This window comes from Haemorhous mexicanus, chromosome 13 (assembly GCF_027477595.1).
Source record: "Haemorhous mexicanus isolate bHaeMex1 chromosome 13, bHaeMex1.pri, whole genome shotgun sequence".
Lineage (NCBI taxonomy): Eukaryota > Metazoa > Chordata > Aves > Passeriformes > Fringillidae > Haemorhous > Haemorhous mexicanus.
The window spans coordinates 18,337,499-18,354,643 of NC_082353.1; the positions used below are offsets into that span (position 1 = coordinate 18,337,499).

The 17,145-nt window shown below is 42.3% G+C and overlaps 1 long non-coding RNA gene across 1 annotated transcript in view; it reads left to right on the forward strand.

The window, feature by feature from the left end:
* The window catches only part of LOC132333254 (uncharacterized), a 36,025-nt gene extending 19,277 nt beyond the window's left edge, over nucleotides 1-16,748 (forward strand). The window contains exons 2-5 of the long non-coding RNA XR_009488106.1: nucleotides 7,884-7,967; nucleotides 10,641-10,795; nucleotides 11,443-11,646; nucleotides 16,324-16,748. This is a non-coding gene — a long non-coding RNA (uncharacterized LOC132333254). The remainder of the gene's footprint in view (nucleotides 1-7,883; nucleotides 7,968-10,640; nucleotides 10,796-11,442; nucleotides 11,647-16,323) is intronic.
* The last annotated feature ends 397 nt before the right edge of the window (nucleotides 16,749-17,145 follow it).

The window sequence follows — 17,145 nt, forward strand, 5'->3', positions numbered from 1 at the left end:
AAGAGTATGTTGGTTAACACTGGCAGACCTTTTCTGCATAGCACGAGAAATAAAGATTTAAGTAATGGTGCCATCAGTGACAAGCTCCAGCAGAAGCCAGAGCCAGGGGATAAAAATGAGTCTATGGCCTCTTGGAACTTTTTTCCCTCCAAGATGCCTCTGCCAAAATAGTTCCATTTACATCTGAGTACCTTTCTAAAGCCCAGAAATTATCAAGGCCTTTCTGAAAGTAAATTTTATGCATACTGTGGCTAAATACACAGATGAAGATAATGCTGAGGGATGGCTACTAGTGATGGAAAAGGTCTTCTGAGCCCTGCAAGAGTGGAAGACTTTTTCTTTCCTCATCACTTGCTTGAGCCATGCAATCAGACAGATCTCCAGACTGACAATAACTTTTGTTTTTCTCCTGGTTTTGACCTGAGTGTAAAATGTACTGCACCAGTCTACTTGCTAATACTGCCACAGATTGTTTTTACTTCCCCTGTTTCCCCACAGTGCCTGGCAGCCTTTCCCCTGCCTTTCCCCTTCCTGGTTAAGGAGATGGGAGTTCTGGACTGCTTCTCAGATAAATTGCTGTAGATTCATCATTCTCCATCTCTGTCCTGAGGAAGCAGTCTCACATCTGATGTTAATCTTAAAACCATATTCTATATAATAAAATGCCTTGTGAAAGCTCTCCCTGCATCATTATATGTTAGAATGACAAGTTTAATCATCCAATGGCATTTGCACACCTACAGCATCATTCCCAAAATCCTCTGATTTTTTTTTTTTTAATGTGAAATCTGCAAGGTTTAATGAAGCTTTTAATGGACTGCATCAAACACCACCTCCAGCCCCCTCCCAATTCATAAAATGGATATATAGTCCTTGTTGGAAGAAACACCCTTTTATTTGGCAACAGGTGGAATTCCTTGGTGGTGTTTCCAACTATCTCTGATTTCTGTCACTTAGAAATAGAAACACTGCATCCAGAAGTGTCAATTTTTTTTTTTTTTATTTTGTAATAAGCATAAAATAAGCTAAACTCATCCAAAATCTTGATCCATTTTGGTACCCAGGCACAGTTACTGCAGAGCCCAGCACTCTGGCAGACATTTAAAGATGGAGAGGTGTAGGTAGATTTGTGTTAGTCACGTAGAATGAGGAGTCAAATTACAGTAAGAAGACTATAAACTGAGTTTATTTTAATTCTTTTTTCTTTTCTCAGTTTATGCCACAAATGTTCTACTTTTGACAGAATGTTGGTTATTTTGCCATTTTTTTCTCCTTGTCTGTTTAATAGAAAAATCCAATTATTATGTAAAGAGAGCCTTGCTATAATTGTCACAAACAAGTTAGCATAACAATGAGGAGCAACAACTTTCTGAAGTCAAAGAAAGCACTGATTTATGACTGTCTCTGAGGTGTGATTGATATAGAATGTTTTGAAGGAATATTTTCAACATTTCTTCTTCATTTTACAGCTGCTCCCTCAGATCATCCTAGCTGAAGCATGTTTGCAAAGGAAAGTTGCTTTGGAAGAGGGAACTTTTCCACAAATTCATTTTCTTTTCTTTAAAGAAGGGGGGGAAAAAAATCCCAACCGAGCCTACAAAAGCCATTATTTAAACAGCCTCCTTTTTCAAATGTTTCCGGCAGATGTTTATGCAGAGAATGTGCTGGAGCTCCTTCAGTAAGACACAGAAGTGACATTTCTTGAGGGTTTTAGCTGGAGAATTTGTCTTTCACATCATGTCTTTAAACATCTGCAAGAGGCAACAGAATCTTTATTATGCTGCTAACTTGGAGAAAGGCGCAATGCACAGTCCTGGGTCCTTAAAAGATGGTATTTAATGGGACTGACAGATGAGAAATATCCAGCTCTAATGTTTTCCTTCAGTAGAAATTCACCTCTTGACCTTATGGCTCCAGAGTATGGCTGCTGCCTTCTGAAAAAGAACATTTCCTTCCATTCAGATGTGCTTTCCATGGTTTTGTTGTTTTGTTTTTCCATATTGCTCAGTTATCTGCTTTAGGGGAAGGTTTCCACATCAGGATTCAAGCAAAAATAAGAATATAAATATTGCAAGAGCACTTGTGCTAGGTCTGCTTTATGGCACTTGTGCTTCCAACCTTCTTTTAATTTCCTCAGCTGGATATTTTTCTTCTTCCTCACAAAAATCAAAGCTGCCTTTTCTTTTAAATGGATTTTGAAGGAGTGGTATAATTCAGCTTTCCTATCCTTAGGCTTGAGTTTTGTTTATTTGCTGCTGTGCAGAAAATACAGACCGGGGCCATTGCTCAGGGCTGCCCAGGTTGGCCCTTCTACCTTACAAAATAACCTTTTTAAGGAGAATCCAATCCCTCTTTTGGTTTTCTGGCTTGTTTCAGATTCAGGTTGGAGGGGGGCAAGGTTTGATGGTGGGGTTTTGTATTTGGCTTCTATTGTATTTCAGTTGTCGAAGCTTTTTTCCCTCCTCCTTCTTTTGCTCTTTTTTTCTTTTTTTTTTCCCTTTTTTTTTTTTTTTTTCCTCCCTGAAGGGTTTTCTCTGGGAAAAGTTTTCTGGGCTTCCATCCAGCCAGTGTCACAATTCACAGCTGTACTGTTTGATTCAAGTGCTTCAAGCTGCCAGTGAGGTAGAGCCAAATGAGATTAAGGGGTTTTTTATTAAAGCAAGCACCCGCATGTGCTGCTACGGCCGAGGCTGCATCCAACAGGAACCCCAACTTCTGCAGACCTTTAGTTCTCAGGCATAAAATATTTATGCCAGGCTGAAACCTGACCTAGATATACTCATCTGGGAGGAGCTTTGCAAAGGAATGGTTTGGCTTTTATTAAATTGCATCTTCCAGGAAGGAAAATGTACTGATTTCTGGATAAGCAGCAAAAAAATTAATACAAATAGAGATTTAGCAATGTGTGTTTAAAGCAGCAACAGGCATAAATTATACAGATCTTTTAAATGATGGATTTTAAGGGAAGGCAGCAAGAGATTTATCTGTTAGCTCCCTTCTCTGGCACATGATGGATTTGAGCCCTCCATGCTGGTCAAACTCGGACACTTCCAGCACTGCCCGTCCCATTCTGCCCACTCCACCCCAAATGCCTCCTCTGGGGCACAGCCACAATGCCCAGACATTTAATTTACTTTTTCTGTTGGGATAAACCATGCAGAGCTAGTGATGAGAAACTAAATACCACTGTTACTTTTATTGTGGGTGTGAGCCAAATTCTGAACCCACATCTTCTGAGGGAGATGCATTTTTAAGCTCCCTTTCCTTTTGAAAAGCACCAAAATTAAACCAGTTCTTTTTATACTGATTCTTATCTTTTGTGTCAACATTTCTGGAGATAAATGAATTGATATTTTAAACACAGGCATACATGTGTCAATGGAAAACATGAAGTGCTGTAGTAGAGCTGATCAAAAATGCTTAAAAATAAAAAAAGGAAGAAAATTAGAAGCTTTACAGAATAAAAAAGAAACAGCAGCACTCTAATCTTTTTTTCCCATAACTTTGAGCCAGCTATAAAGTGGATCAGAAGGTTTTGAAGGGTATTGACATTGCAAACTTTGGAATTCTCAGACAGAACTATCTTTTTGCAATCTTAGATCACTTTTTTTTTCTGTCCTTTTTGCCCCACTGGGTTACTGAGCAACTCGTAGAATCATAGAATAATAGGTGGCCACTCCTGCTTGTCCTGTCCTTCCATCCCTTGTCCCCAGTCCCTCTCCAGCTCTCCTGGAGCCCCTTTAGGCACTGGAAGGGGCTCTAAGCTGTCTCTGGAGCCTTCTCCTCTCCAGGTGAGCACCTCCAGCTGTCCCAGCCTGGCTCCAGAGCAGAGGGGCTCCAACCCTGGAGCATCCCCGTGTTCTCCTCTGGACATGCTCCAGCAGATTCAGGTTCTTTTCCTCAGAGCTGCTCTCCATCCATCCTCTTTTTGTGCTTGGGATTATCCTGACCCACGTGCAGGGATATCCCCATCCCCATCTCTGCTGCTCACAAAACCTCAGCTGTGTTAGAGACTGAAGTGCTGAGAGACTGCTGAAGTCTCCAAGACTCTGAAATCAAAGGCAGCAACATTAATATTCTGTGCAAATGTGAAGAAGCCATGAAAGCTTTGTTTGTTGCTAAAGAAACCAACTAAATCAAACAAGTTGAAGAAAACAAAGACTTGTATAATTGTTTTAATTAAAACTGCCACTTATTCCAGAAAAAAAAATGCAGCCCAGTCGTGCTCTCCAAACATTTCTTGCTTAGACTTGCATGCTCAAAATCTGTGTATAATAAGTGAAATAAAACATTGCCAGCCATTTTCCAGGCCTGTTCGACACAAAAGCTCCAAAACAAATTGCAAGAAACCCATGCAAAACTTTGTGATGTTTACTTCAGATTTTATCCCAGAGGAATTTTTGGAACTTGCCATTCAACTGCGAAAGCATGTTATCTCAAATGAACTGCAACGCTCCCTAACTCTTCAAAGAGCATCATGGCAGTTGGCCATCAAGCTCACTGTGACTTCAGACATTCAAAAACAGCATTAATGCCAGGATCTGGCTGCCCTGTGTGGTTATTTTGGGTTTGGGCCCTCCATGCATTCAGCCTCTGGTAAAAGCCATGAGACTGCTTTGCCTTTCACGAGCTGCTTACCCCCTTCACCTTCCCACTCCACAAGGTTATTCTGGCATCTCAAAATAAGTCAGATACAGAAGGAATCCTGGTAGTTTCTCAGCTCCTGCAACCCAGCCCCTGTTTTTTCAATGCAAACTATGAGAGATATAAATACATCTTAATTTTATTTGAAGGAGAATGTCTGACCTTTCTACAAAATAGTGTCAGTCGAGGTTCCTGTATTTCTTGTGACCTTTACAATGTTCATTAGGCTTTTGAGCATGCAAGTTCAGCTTAAATTTGAAATATTTTGCCTTCCTCAAGCCCAGAGTTGCTTCCAGTGCAGAATTTGGTCCCACGTTCACTGTTAGTGTATGAGCCCAGCATGTTGTCACTGTGTGGCAAGGAGGATGTTATAAAATCTGAACCACACTTGCCTTCCCCTCTCAAATAATCTGTTCAGATACTGCACTTTGGCTTGAGCCTGTCTTTTATCTCCTTTTCTCAGCACTTTGGGAGCTCTTTATCTCCACCAGTACTGACATTTGTGTACAGGAGTGTTGGGAACCATTTTTTGTATATTTCAATTCGTTATGTCATTTCAAAGATCCTATTTTTTTCCCATGCTTCCTAAGCATTAGCATTTTAAAACTTGAGAGAAGAGGGGGGACTATTCGAAACATCCTACAGGAAGCCATAATTTATCATCAAAATACTTGCAAATTTCTTCTAAACATGTTACATTGAGCTCTCTGGAGACTGCAAAGAAGATTATAATAATGGTATTTTTTTTTTCTTTTCTTTCTTTTTTTTTTCCAGTGGCTGGATGACTGAAATAATTTCAAGTCTTTTTTTTTTTTTTTTTTTACTAGAACCTGATCACCACCTGTTTGAGTGAAGAGACTGAGGACTGTTTGAAAGCAATGCCTTTGGCAACACATACTCTTTGCTCAGTCTCTCTCACATCTTCATTTTATCATATAAAAGGCTTTTCCAAGTGGTGCCTGAGAACAGTAAAGACCTCATTAGGAGCTGAAAACTGTTGGGGATTTCAGTGTTGATAATGAAAATCTTATTTATGGAATTGCTGAATACGCACATGAAGTCTAAAAAGCAATAGCCTAATAGATGAAATAATAGTCCAAGGGAAAAGGAGTAATGTGATCACATCATTCCTATTTTCTAATGGCCATTTCCTTGCAGAGTCATGTTGAAGGAGAGTCAGAGAACTGTAAGGTGCAGTTGTTTCTGGCATCTTCCAGGCTGGTTTCAGGACTCACAGAAGTTTCCTGTCCAGTTAATATTTTGGTAGGATGCAAAAGGTGTGATCTGTCAGATCTGGAAGCATTCTTCTGCCTTTAGCCTCAGGTGAGAAAAGGTGTGAACCCCTACCAAAGGAGGAAGAAAAAAATAAGTATGGATCAGGAAACTCCCACTGTTTTCTAAAACAGGGCTGTAAATACATGGTAATTAAATATATGGTAAATACAGCTTTTCTGTGACTAAACCCATCAGATGCATGCAAAGCCAGGGTATATTTACCAGGGAAATGTGTGCTGTAAGGGAATAATGGCTATACAGTTTCCTAGCTCTAGTTCATTGCCTGCATTTATTCCACTGAAATCAGTAATCATGTCAGAATAGAGCTAGTTAAATATGATGGGAAATAAGGGCCTTTAATGCAAGCCTCTCTGCCTGTCTGTCCTTTTATATGGCACCTCCTAACACAGTGTCTGAGTGTGGAGTTCTTCACCCTCATCTGATTTAAAACTTAAAATGGATGTGGTGGGGACCTCTGGTCCAGAGCAAGCTGCCCGAGATGAATCAGCTGCTCAGACTGGCCTCACAGAAATGGTAATGGGGTTCTGTGCTCACAGCTGAGTTATTTAAACTGCCTGATTTGGTCCTTGGACATGAATGGGTTGGCTGCTCTGTCTCAGACCCTGGTGCAGGTGAGGTCAGCCTTTGGAAAGCTGGATCAGGGCAGTGCAGCCCTGGAGCCCCTCGGAGCCTTCCCAGATCTCAGTTCAGAGTGCTGGATCCTCGGATCCATGCTCTGGTTTGATCTCCCCTCCCCCAGGAGGCTGGGGGGGGCTCACATGCTAGGAGCACATGCTGGTGGTGGTGCATCTTGAGGGAGGAGGGTTGAGGACTTCTTAGGAGGCAGCTTTTCATCAGCAAGTGCAGGCTTAGATGAATTGGAAAGATTTCTCTGGACTACAGCAATTTTGCTGAAATTGCTGAGAAGCAACATTATCAGGCAAGGACTCTTTTAATTCAATAAAGATAGAATGCTTCAGCTGACTTTTGTTTGATTATATTGTGAATTCTAACGTACTATTGTGCACACCTTGAAGCCATTAAGGCAAAATGAAGAATTCAAAGAGGATCAAGATTAAATGTTTTCTACTGTCCCAAACAAAGCATAATTCAATTAAAGTACCTTTGATGATCTCTACACTGCAGCAATTTCATTTTTGAGATATAGTTCATCATTTAGATTATTACTCCTGCTTGAAAGAAAAGCAAATTTTGGCATGCTGATGTTTCCTGCAGACCCAGCAGCCCACGAGAGGGATTGGAAAATTCAGACTGAGAGCATCTCTCTTCCCTTTCCCCAAGTCCTCTCTTTGATGCAGGACCATGGCAGGAGGGAGAGGAGGGAGGAAGATAAGAAATGGGTTTATCATCTATAAATAGAGACAGCCCTTCACACTCACTTTCTTGAGAAGTCCTGGAGCACCAGGGGAAAGAGGAACAAAATAAATCTGAGAGAGGCTGGGAAAGTTCTGTACATTTCAGGAATGTTCAGAGGCAAAGTTAACTCTGGCAGTCCAAGTTCTTTAAAAAGACACCATCAATTAGTTTCTCCAGTTTAATTCTGTCCTGTTGGACAGAATTAAGCTGGAAAGTTTGTTGGGCAATAAGCATAAGAGGGTTGTAGAATATAAATCATTGCCCCTGACACCCAGGGAAAGCATCATTTGTTTTATACTGAGGTGGTTGTGGTTACTGCAGATTGCCTGGGCAGAACCTTGGGCAGAATCAGCAGCTTGGTTCAGGCCTAGATTTTTAGATTATGGGAGTTACAAGCTGAAAGAAATTGTTAGGAAATTTAGCAAAGGGAGGCTGTCATCACACTTTGACCTAAAATGGAATTAAACTCTCCAGTAGCAAACCTGTCAACATTTCTCAAAAATATTTTTAAAATTGTTTTATATGGACTGTGCTACATTGGATTTCTTCCTGCTTGTTTTTTTGTTTGCTTTTTTTTCCCCCCACAGGTGAAGAGGATGTGGAAAATAGACCATAGATGGAAATCTGTGAATCCTATGCTGGCATCTGTATAAAGGATCATTTTGTGGGAGGTAGGTAGGCAAATAGGCCATTGCTGGTGATGATTAAAAACAGTCTTATGGTTAAAAATATGATAACAAAAAGCCTCTCCTCTAAACCAACAAGCAAGTGACACCCAGGCCAGGAAGCTCAAAATCAACAAAATAAACCTTATTCCAAAAGCTGGATTCAGTTTTTAATTGACTGATTTCCTACCAATAAGAGGACATTTCAGGCTGGTGGGCCCGATGAGAGGTCCTTGAAAGCCCAAACTGAACAAGCATGTGAAATATTTAAGGCCACATTTTTATATTTATTAAAAACAGCCTAAATAATTAAACTAGTTGATTCACTAGTGGCTTTCAGGCTCATGCCCAGAGTGAAAGGTCATGACCTGACATACCAGGGCCCCACTTGGTACTGATGATTGACAGGAAAAGGAAATAAGTTGATATCTTTCACGTGGGAATCACAGCTTGTAGCAACTCTGAGCAAGTGGGCTATTTGGACTTTGTGGGAAAACTTAATTGTGTTATTATTCAAAATCTTCGTTCCCAAAGTTGGTTCAATGGTGATTTATTTACTTATGTGATAAAACAGCTGTGTACTGTAATAAAACACAGGTCACTTGCTGATGTTTAATGCACAAAAGTGAAGATATGTTTGGTTTCTTTTGCTTTGAACTCACAATCAAGCTAGGCAGCAGGGATGACTTTGAATTATTAGGAATTTTCTGTTAGTGCATTGGAAATATTCAATGTTCTCATCATAGTATGTATTTTTCAGTGCTTGGTTATGGGGAAGGAGGAAGGCACCATACACTGAAATATGAGTGCCTCTCCACCATATGCTTTCATTATTTCTTTATAATGATAAAAAGGGGCTGCATTCAGTGCCAGACAATGTCATGGCCCCAGAGATTTCAGTGGCCTGCAGAAGAAAGGAGAAAAAAGCATTTATGATATGAATGAGGATTTGAAATGGCTTTTTAAAAAAAGGCCTAAGATCCACTTTCACCCTAAATTCTGAAATCACTTGAAAGATGTCTAGATGCAGGGTTTGAAGAATAGCAACTTTCCACCAGGCTCTGTTTTGTATGCAGGATGGCTGCCATCTCCACCAGGCTTTGTTAGGAGGTCAGATAATTGTACCAAGCAATAGGTCACAGCCCAGCTTCACATACTGTGTGATTTGTTCTAGCAGTGAGCCCTGTCATCTTGATCCAGAGGACGTTTTCAGTGCCCCAGTCATTTACAAGTCAGCCAAGGGATGCACTTTGGTTTGTCCCTCCAAGCTGAGAAGTTCAGTGGGTTTTCTGTGAGCTGCCCTGTCTTTGTGCCTCTCTGCTCCTTCCCCAAAGTGTGGGCATGACATGAACTGGGCCAGGCTGCAGGTCCATGCCACACTCCAGGGATTCTGTGGCCTTTTTGGAATGCCATGCACTGCCAGCTCCTGCAGCCCTGTGTCTGGGCTGTTGGATGATAACAGTGCATTAAAAGCCCCATCAAGTCAAAAGCAGTTTTACCCCAGAGCAGGCCGTGGTGGGGAAGCTTTGCACATTTCAGCTCAGTGTGACACCACAGTTTGGGTGATAAAGCAGACAGTGCTGGCATTTCCCTCAGAATATCTCCAGTTCTTTTCTGAGCCTTTCCTCATGTCTTATTCTCAATTCAGAGCAAAGCAGCTCTGATTGGGGAGCTTTGGAAGCTCTGCCACTTGTTCCACAATCACCAGGAGAATTTTAAGCCTTAAAATAATCTGATTCTGCCACCAGTAAATAGCCCAGCTACGCAGTAAATCAAGATAAAAGTTGCCTCACAGACTAAGTAAGAGCTGGTGGCATTTCTTTTTCCTTTTTTTGATGTTATTCCTCCATATTTAACATCTGGCAATAGTGCATGATATTTTACCACCAGCACAGACATCAGATCCTGCCACAGGAGTGCAGGTCTGTGATAAGTAAATCATCATCACTGGCTGAGCAAGGAAATCGAGAAAAATGGGTCCAGGGGCAAAAACATGCTTAAATTGAAAACCTTTCTGCAGCAATACCAACCTACATCCTCTGAACATTTGGGCAGAAGGGGGAGGAACTCAGCTCTCTCAGTACTTCATCTACATCCTTGTCCTGAAAGGAAAGGGCTATTTTCAACCCAAATCCAGCCAATTTCTAGAATTTATTCACTTCCAAAATGGAGATACAACAGTCTGGAGAGCAGCTATCACCAGGGCTGTCGATGAAGCAGCAGCTGCAGATATGTGGAAACTTGTCCCCTGTGTTAGAGGCCACAGTGTGACCTTGCATGGCCCATGAAAGTGTCTAAAAACCATGATGACACTGGGTTCTGACTGACTGTGTCTAGATTCAGCCTGAACATCAAGAGGAGAAAGGCTCTGTGTCCCGTGCCAATTCTCTGATCTTTCCATTCCTCTCCTCCTCCCCACCTCCAGGCTCTGTGTCTCAGCAGCTCCCTGAAGTGAGCACCATGACATGAATCTGGAAGTGAAGAAGCCCACAACTCTTCAGAAAAGAGCAGTTATTCTTAGCTTTGTTTTGCTGATGTTTTTCTTTCTTTTCCCCCCTTTCTTTTTTTTAAAGAAAACAGAAAGCCTGCCAAAATTTGGGCTCTTTGATGTGCTTTGGAAAGAAAAACAATGCTATCTATCCAAGTCCTCTGAAAGGAACAAAAATATGTCTTTTTCAGGCATGAATTACTTGAGAAGAACAATCAATACACTTCACAATTAAGATGATCAAGAGTTTTTTCACATTTTTCTGGAAATTGTTTATTAAGAAAATTTCCGAGACATTTGCCTGTTTCAGTTAAACTTTCTTTGGGAAGATTTCCTGAATTACAAGGTAGGTGAAAGGCAGGAGGGGGAAGAAAGAGAAAGATGCTCATATTTGCTGTAGAATATTCAATAATCTAATAATACCCTGGGGGGAATATGCAAGACCCCATCCAAGCTTTTCTTCTGTTGTTTTGGATTGAGTAGGTGAACCTGCCTCATCCATTTTATTCATCCTGCTTTGGGATGAGCAAAACAGTTGGGTCACAAAAGCAAGAGGGATCTGTTCTGTGCTGTTTGTTTGTTGATTCAGCTCTCTCTGGACACGTTGCTTTATAAAGCTCTTCAGCTGTAAATGAGACACTGACTGCATTGTCTCATATTTAGGAAATTTGCTTTAGATGGAAACATCCCAGGTTGGAATCTTTGGCTGGTAAATGTAGGGGAGCTTTTGAAGCTGCAGTTTTGGAAGTCATAAGCTAATAACTAAACTTCTGTTTGCCCTCTGTTTTTAAGTTTTCTCCTCCATCACCCCAACAAATCTTGAAAGAGCTGATTTATGCAATGAGAATTTTTGACATTTTTATTAAGTCCAGGCATTTAATAAAGACATTCTTTCTTCAATGTGATTAAACTGAGGTAAAGAAGCACTTGTGCTGTTTCTCTCTTCTTATTGAAGTTTTTAACAGATTTCTCTTGTTTCCCTTCCTGTGGCAGGGCCTGTTACATCATTTCTATGATCTGCTCTGACTTTCCACTGCAATGGCTGTATGGGAAATGCATCTGCTTCTACAACTGAGCTTTAAAGAGGTTTCATCTATGTCTACTATTTCTGGTCCAATGTTTTAAAAAAAAAAAAGAAAAGAGAAAAAAGAGTAGAAGTTAGGCACAGACTGCAAAGGACAGAGACTCTTGCTCGAGGTTGGTATGAAGGTGTTTGTTCTCTCACTGCCTGTGCTGCACTTGCTCCATGGATTACTTGGAAAGATCAGGGAAATCTAAAATGGTTTGGAAGTGAGCTTAAAGATCATCTCTCATTCCAAGCCATGGAATGGAAGATCACTCCCTTCCTCAAGTTCAGACTACTTAACTCTGAGAAATAGAACAAAGCCTGGCTTCCAGATGAAACATGTTGTGTATTTCTTGAAGGTTTTTCAGTTTGGCTTTGCATATCCAAAAATTTGAGACTTCTACAATATCTAATCACCCTGTGAAAGTCCAGGCCGGGATTTCAGACTTTGAGGATAGCAAGCAAATGCCTTAAATTAGAGGTTTCAATTAGAGAATATTAAATTCTCCTCTGTAACAAGAGATGTTTTAGGAGAAATGGGAATAGCCAGGTGGGAGTAATTGGTTTTGGAAGAGCCGAATGTGGGAGCTCTGCCCAGCACTTTCTTTTATTACAGCTGTTTTCCTTCCACAGCTCAGGAAAACTCATATTCATGCACAGCCTTACACTTCACTGGGATTCCCTGACTTGGAGACTGTCAGCACTGGCTTATTATACAAGCTCTTTGTTTTATCCTACACAATACATCTCGCCATACACAATTTGGCCTCTTAACCTGCCGTGAAATATTTCAAGGGCTCGTTGCTGGAAGGCCTCGCCTCTCCTGGCTGTGATTTGTGCATTTTCCTGACAGCTTCTAACAGCTCGTGGTGGGTTGCAGCACAATGAACTCACGCTGCAGAGCAGCACACTGAAAAAGATCTTTCAAATTATTGTTCCGGTGCAAAAGGTGCCCAATCACCTTCCACCTGCAGATTAGCTGGTTGCTATAGGAACACACTGTAGCTTTTCAGTGCTGTGCTGCTGTAGTGCCCAGATTACTGACTCTGACAAACACAATGGGGGGAAAGAATCACGGGTTATTAGTGCTGCTGCTGATGTGGTGTTATAAACCTGGGGTGGCACGGAGAGGATGAATAGAGCAGGAGCCTTGAAACGCCAAGGACGGGAGGAGGAGAGGGAGCAGAGTGAAGTGGAGCTAAAGTCATCACCACGGAAATGTTCTCTTTGATCTCCTTTTCCCCTCTGAATAGGTATTTTCATAATGTAATGCCAAATGCAAGCAATGCTGTAACTGATGGCAGAGCCACTGGTCATGTCTTTATCTTAGTAGGGGGCTGCTCCTCCTCTCTTCCCTTTTCTTCCAGTGAGTGCTGAAATCTGAACCTTTTCATTCCTGCAGGATTAACTCTGACCAAGGTCAGAGCAGCTAGTCACCAATATTCATCATGGGTGAGTCAGGCCTCCTGCCTCCCTGGGAAATATCACCTGAAACATCCACCTACACACAGGGCTTTAATGGGGAATTTTGCAGCGTCAGAAACGGGGAGTGAGCAGCTGAGATCAGGCCTCTGTCTACTCTGGTGGCCATAACTGAGACTCAGGAGTTGATGCTGCTGAGCACCCTCCTGCAGAGCAAGCTGCCTGTGTGTTTCATGGGGGAGAAATAACTGCTTGCAGCTCTGATTTGTAGATGGTCTAAAATTCCCAGGAACAGTTTTGCTACCACTTGTGCTTGGGCAGGGTGAAGCGAAGGAATAAAATATATACTTGTCCATTGCCTGTGTGCCTTGAGCAAAACAAGCTGTGTTTAGTCACAAGTTCACCAGATGGTACTCTGGGGGTTATTGCTGTTATATTACATTACTGCAATAGATTAGACAAGGCACAGTGATTCATTCCCTCTCCTCAGTGCTTTTTTGGTGGCTGTTTCCCTCCCAATGGAAGCTCAGCTGACCCTGCTGCTCGTGACCCTTGGGACCCCTGTGGGCTCCTGTTGAAGCCCCAAACAGCCCAGCACCAGTGACAGCACCAAACCTTTCCAAAGGCCTGGCTTGCAGTCTGAGAAATGGCTCCACTTTCTGATTGGAGACAGCTGATTTGGGACATCATCTGTTTTCAGCCCTGGCTGCCTCCTCCCTCCTTCCCTACTCCAGCTCTGCTTGTTTTGCCTTCTCACTGGGGTCTCCCCGACCTTGCCATGGGACCCATGTGACCCTCCAAGCAGGGAAATGGCCTTGCTCAACCCCTTGTTTGCCAAATGGACTGAAATACAGAGTTTGCCCTGTGCTATAGAGCCCGAGGACTATCAAAACACCACAGAGAGGTATAGTTTTCCTCCACTTCTGTTACTCTGTAGGCTGAAACCCTCAGTCCGGTGAATTATGTGCTGGCTGACACCTAAGAACCCGTCCTGGCTTGGTGCCACATGTGCACACAGGGCATAGGTGCTGCTGTTGGTCAGCTGGACAGCCCCTGGGACCATCTGCCACCCCTCTCTGGCCTCCCTGTCTCACCATTAAGTTCACTGACCAGCTGCTTTCCCTCTTTGCCCTTGACAAAGCTCCCAAGCCACAGTCACCCCTTGCTGTGAGAGGAGACAAAGAAACGCCTCAGCCCCTGGCTCTCCCAATGGCCTTGAGCTTCTGATCCCAGGTTTCCCAACACTGCCCTCATGGTACCAGGACACCAACTTGTGCTTTCCTCTAGTCACAAGTTCAGGATCAAAATTTGCTTCAGTTTTGCTTGAGGCATCTGAAAGAGCGATGGAAAAGGTTGGTCAGAGCGTGCTTGGAGGAGAATTTCACTGCAGGTGTTACTGTAATTTCAGGCAACTTGAAAACTGTAAATTGGGCCCTCTGTCCCTTAGATTATGCTTTTCATTTTATGATCCTCTGGAGGAAAATGAATTTCCTAGGCTGAGCTCCTGTCTGCAAATTTAGAGGGACAGAACACACGCTTCCTCTTCAGTTTTAAGTGGCTTTAAATGGGGACATAGAATAGAAATTGAGAGAGACACCTAACCAGGGAAGTATGGAAACCTAGCTCCAATAAAACGATGGGAAAACCTTCCATCACCATCATCACAGGTATGCAGGACCTTAGCAGAGCTCAGGAGTGCTGTGGGAACACTCCTGTTATGCTTTATTTTTTTATCAACAATGTTCTCCTCCACTTTGACGTCAGCCTCAAGATTGCTGGCTGTGATGCTCTGCACCTTTCATATTTTCTTTCCAGTCATAATATTGCTTCAGTCATAACCTCAGCACTTTGAGGAATAATTGTCCCTGACAAGGGGGTGAATCACTGGCAGAGAGTTGATAAGCATTACATACAGATGACAGAAGTCAGGACATATCGGATTACTGCTGTGAATATAATAAAAGAGAGCCTAAACACTTTGGCAGCTCAAAGACAAGCCATTTCATAACTCTCTAGTGGGGCTATTATCTTCCATTTACTGCCACTGATAACCAGGTTGCAACTGTCTCCCTAGGATCTAGTTACAATTCACTTAACACTTAGAGGACCAGACATATTGGAGGACACTCAGATGAGGATAATTTCTTAAAGATCATTTATTTTTAAATTTTTTATCTTCCTGCCTTCCCCTCTTTATAGTGCGATAAGAACCTAAATGAGGAAGCTTTGAACTTCTTTGGGGAAAGGAGAGTTCATGGTCATCTTCCCTTTAATCTTTCACTCCTGAGTTTCTTTTGAAGCCAGTTGTTCATCTCCAGCTGAATAAGTGACAAGCAGGTTCCCACCTCTGCTACCCTTGTCGTACATGCACACAGCCCTAAAAGCTTGTTCTGATGCTGACTCCATTAGGTTTGCACGTGGGTGTTATGTTTTCATTTTTGCAGCCAGGAAGGGGCACCCGAGCTTACAAATCAGGGGGTGTTGGTGTGTATCAGTAACAGATAATTCACAGCAGTGCCAATTACAATCCACACTGGTGGAGTCTGGATACAGATGATATTTATATGCACTGTGTGAGATTTTGTTTCTAAACCTCACTGCCTAAGAGGAGTTTAACACTTCATGCTCCTAGATGTCAAAGTTCTGTCTTTTAGGCTAAAGAGAAAAAGAATTATTTGGCTGTGGCAGAAATCTGGTAAATCAGCAGTGACTCTCCTTACTAGCCAGCACACCAGTGAGAAATAATTATTAATCTTGGGGATTAAATCCTTCTATGTGAAGGGAAACTCTGTATTCTGCAAAACTTTCCTCTTGTATCCATACCACGATCAGCAAAGGTAAGCTCTGCTCAGCTTTCAGCATCTGAGGAGTTTTCAGATGCAGCCCAAAAGTTGATTCACCCTTTTTCAGGCTGAAGACTGAAGCCTTTTTTTGTAAGCTTGGCCACATAAATCCACTCCAGGCTACCAGAGCCCCCTTCCCAGCCACTGGGGGAGGTGTATCTCTGCCAAAGGTGGATCAGGGTGATGGGAGGACAAAAGCTCAGTGCTGTTGGCGACTCAGAGGTTGTGCATTCATAAATGAACCCCTTATCCCATGCACAAGTGTTCTCCTTACATTCCCATCGCTGGGAGCTCTGCAAAGAAGCCTCTCTGCATGTGTCTGAAGGGCCAGATTTGGTGATCTAGAAACTAAAACATCCTTCTATTACTGCTTTAACCCACAAACTTTACATCTCAACTGGCCAGAAATAGGTCCTTACTGCTGTAAGCCACCACAAATCTGTTTTGGAGAGAAATTGTAGCAGGCTTTCTTAAACTACAAACAATAAGAAATGCCTGATTGCCTTTTCCTTATGATTTGCATCTGTGCTTGATTTTTCACAGCACAAGTCCTCTTCTGCTACAAGGAACCTGTAAAGAACAACAGCAATTCAGGAGGGAGGAAAGAAGTTGAAACAGGAATTCCAAGTGGTTTTCTCCTCAGGACTCCTGGATCTCACCACTGACTTTCCAGCAGCCAGGCCAAGGCAGGTGAATCCCTCCCTGCCCTGCTTTATCCATCTGTAAAATAAGCATGGTCAGCCTTACCTGCTCCACCACCTTGTCACATGGTGCCCCCAAGAAATATCTGTGAATTGCTGTAAGATTCTGAGACCAAGGGAAGGCTGGAAGTGCCAAGTGTTGTTGTTGTTATTGTATTAACAATGTTGGCTGTTTTCACTGTTCATATGGTAGCCTGGCTGGAATTGGGCAGGAAGCCCAATAATACCAACAACCAACAAGAAACTAAAATAAAATGTTTTACTTAATGAGAGCCTCTGTTTAATCAGAAGCCTGTGTAATTATGTCACAGAGGGCTAAGGATCTAATGTTTTCCTAATACATTTGCTTTTAAAGGGACGATTAACCCAGCATATTTCAAGATGATAAGCTGCTTCTTTGTTCAGTTCCAGTTATTTTTTTTTTTTTCTGCATTCCCTGGTGAGTCCGGAGAGAACCTGAGAGTCAGAGGATTTTTCTTAATTGCACCATAACTATCTTGTATGTCTGATGCTGGAGCATTTTCTAAAGACACAGGTTATTAGTCCTGGGTTGGATGGGTTTGCAAGAGAATTCAGATGCTGAATTTATTCTGGTTTGGCTCCTCTGAGGCATGGCATACATTACAGAAAGCCCTCAGTATTCCTGCCTAAAACAGTCAATATT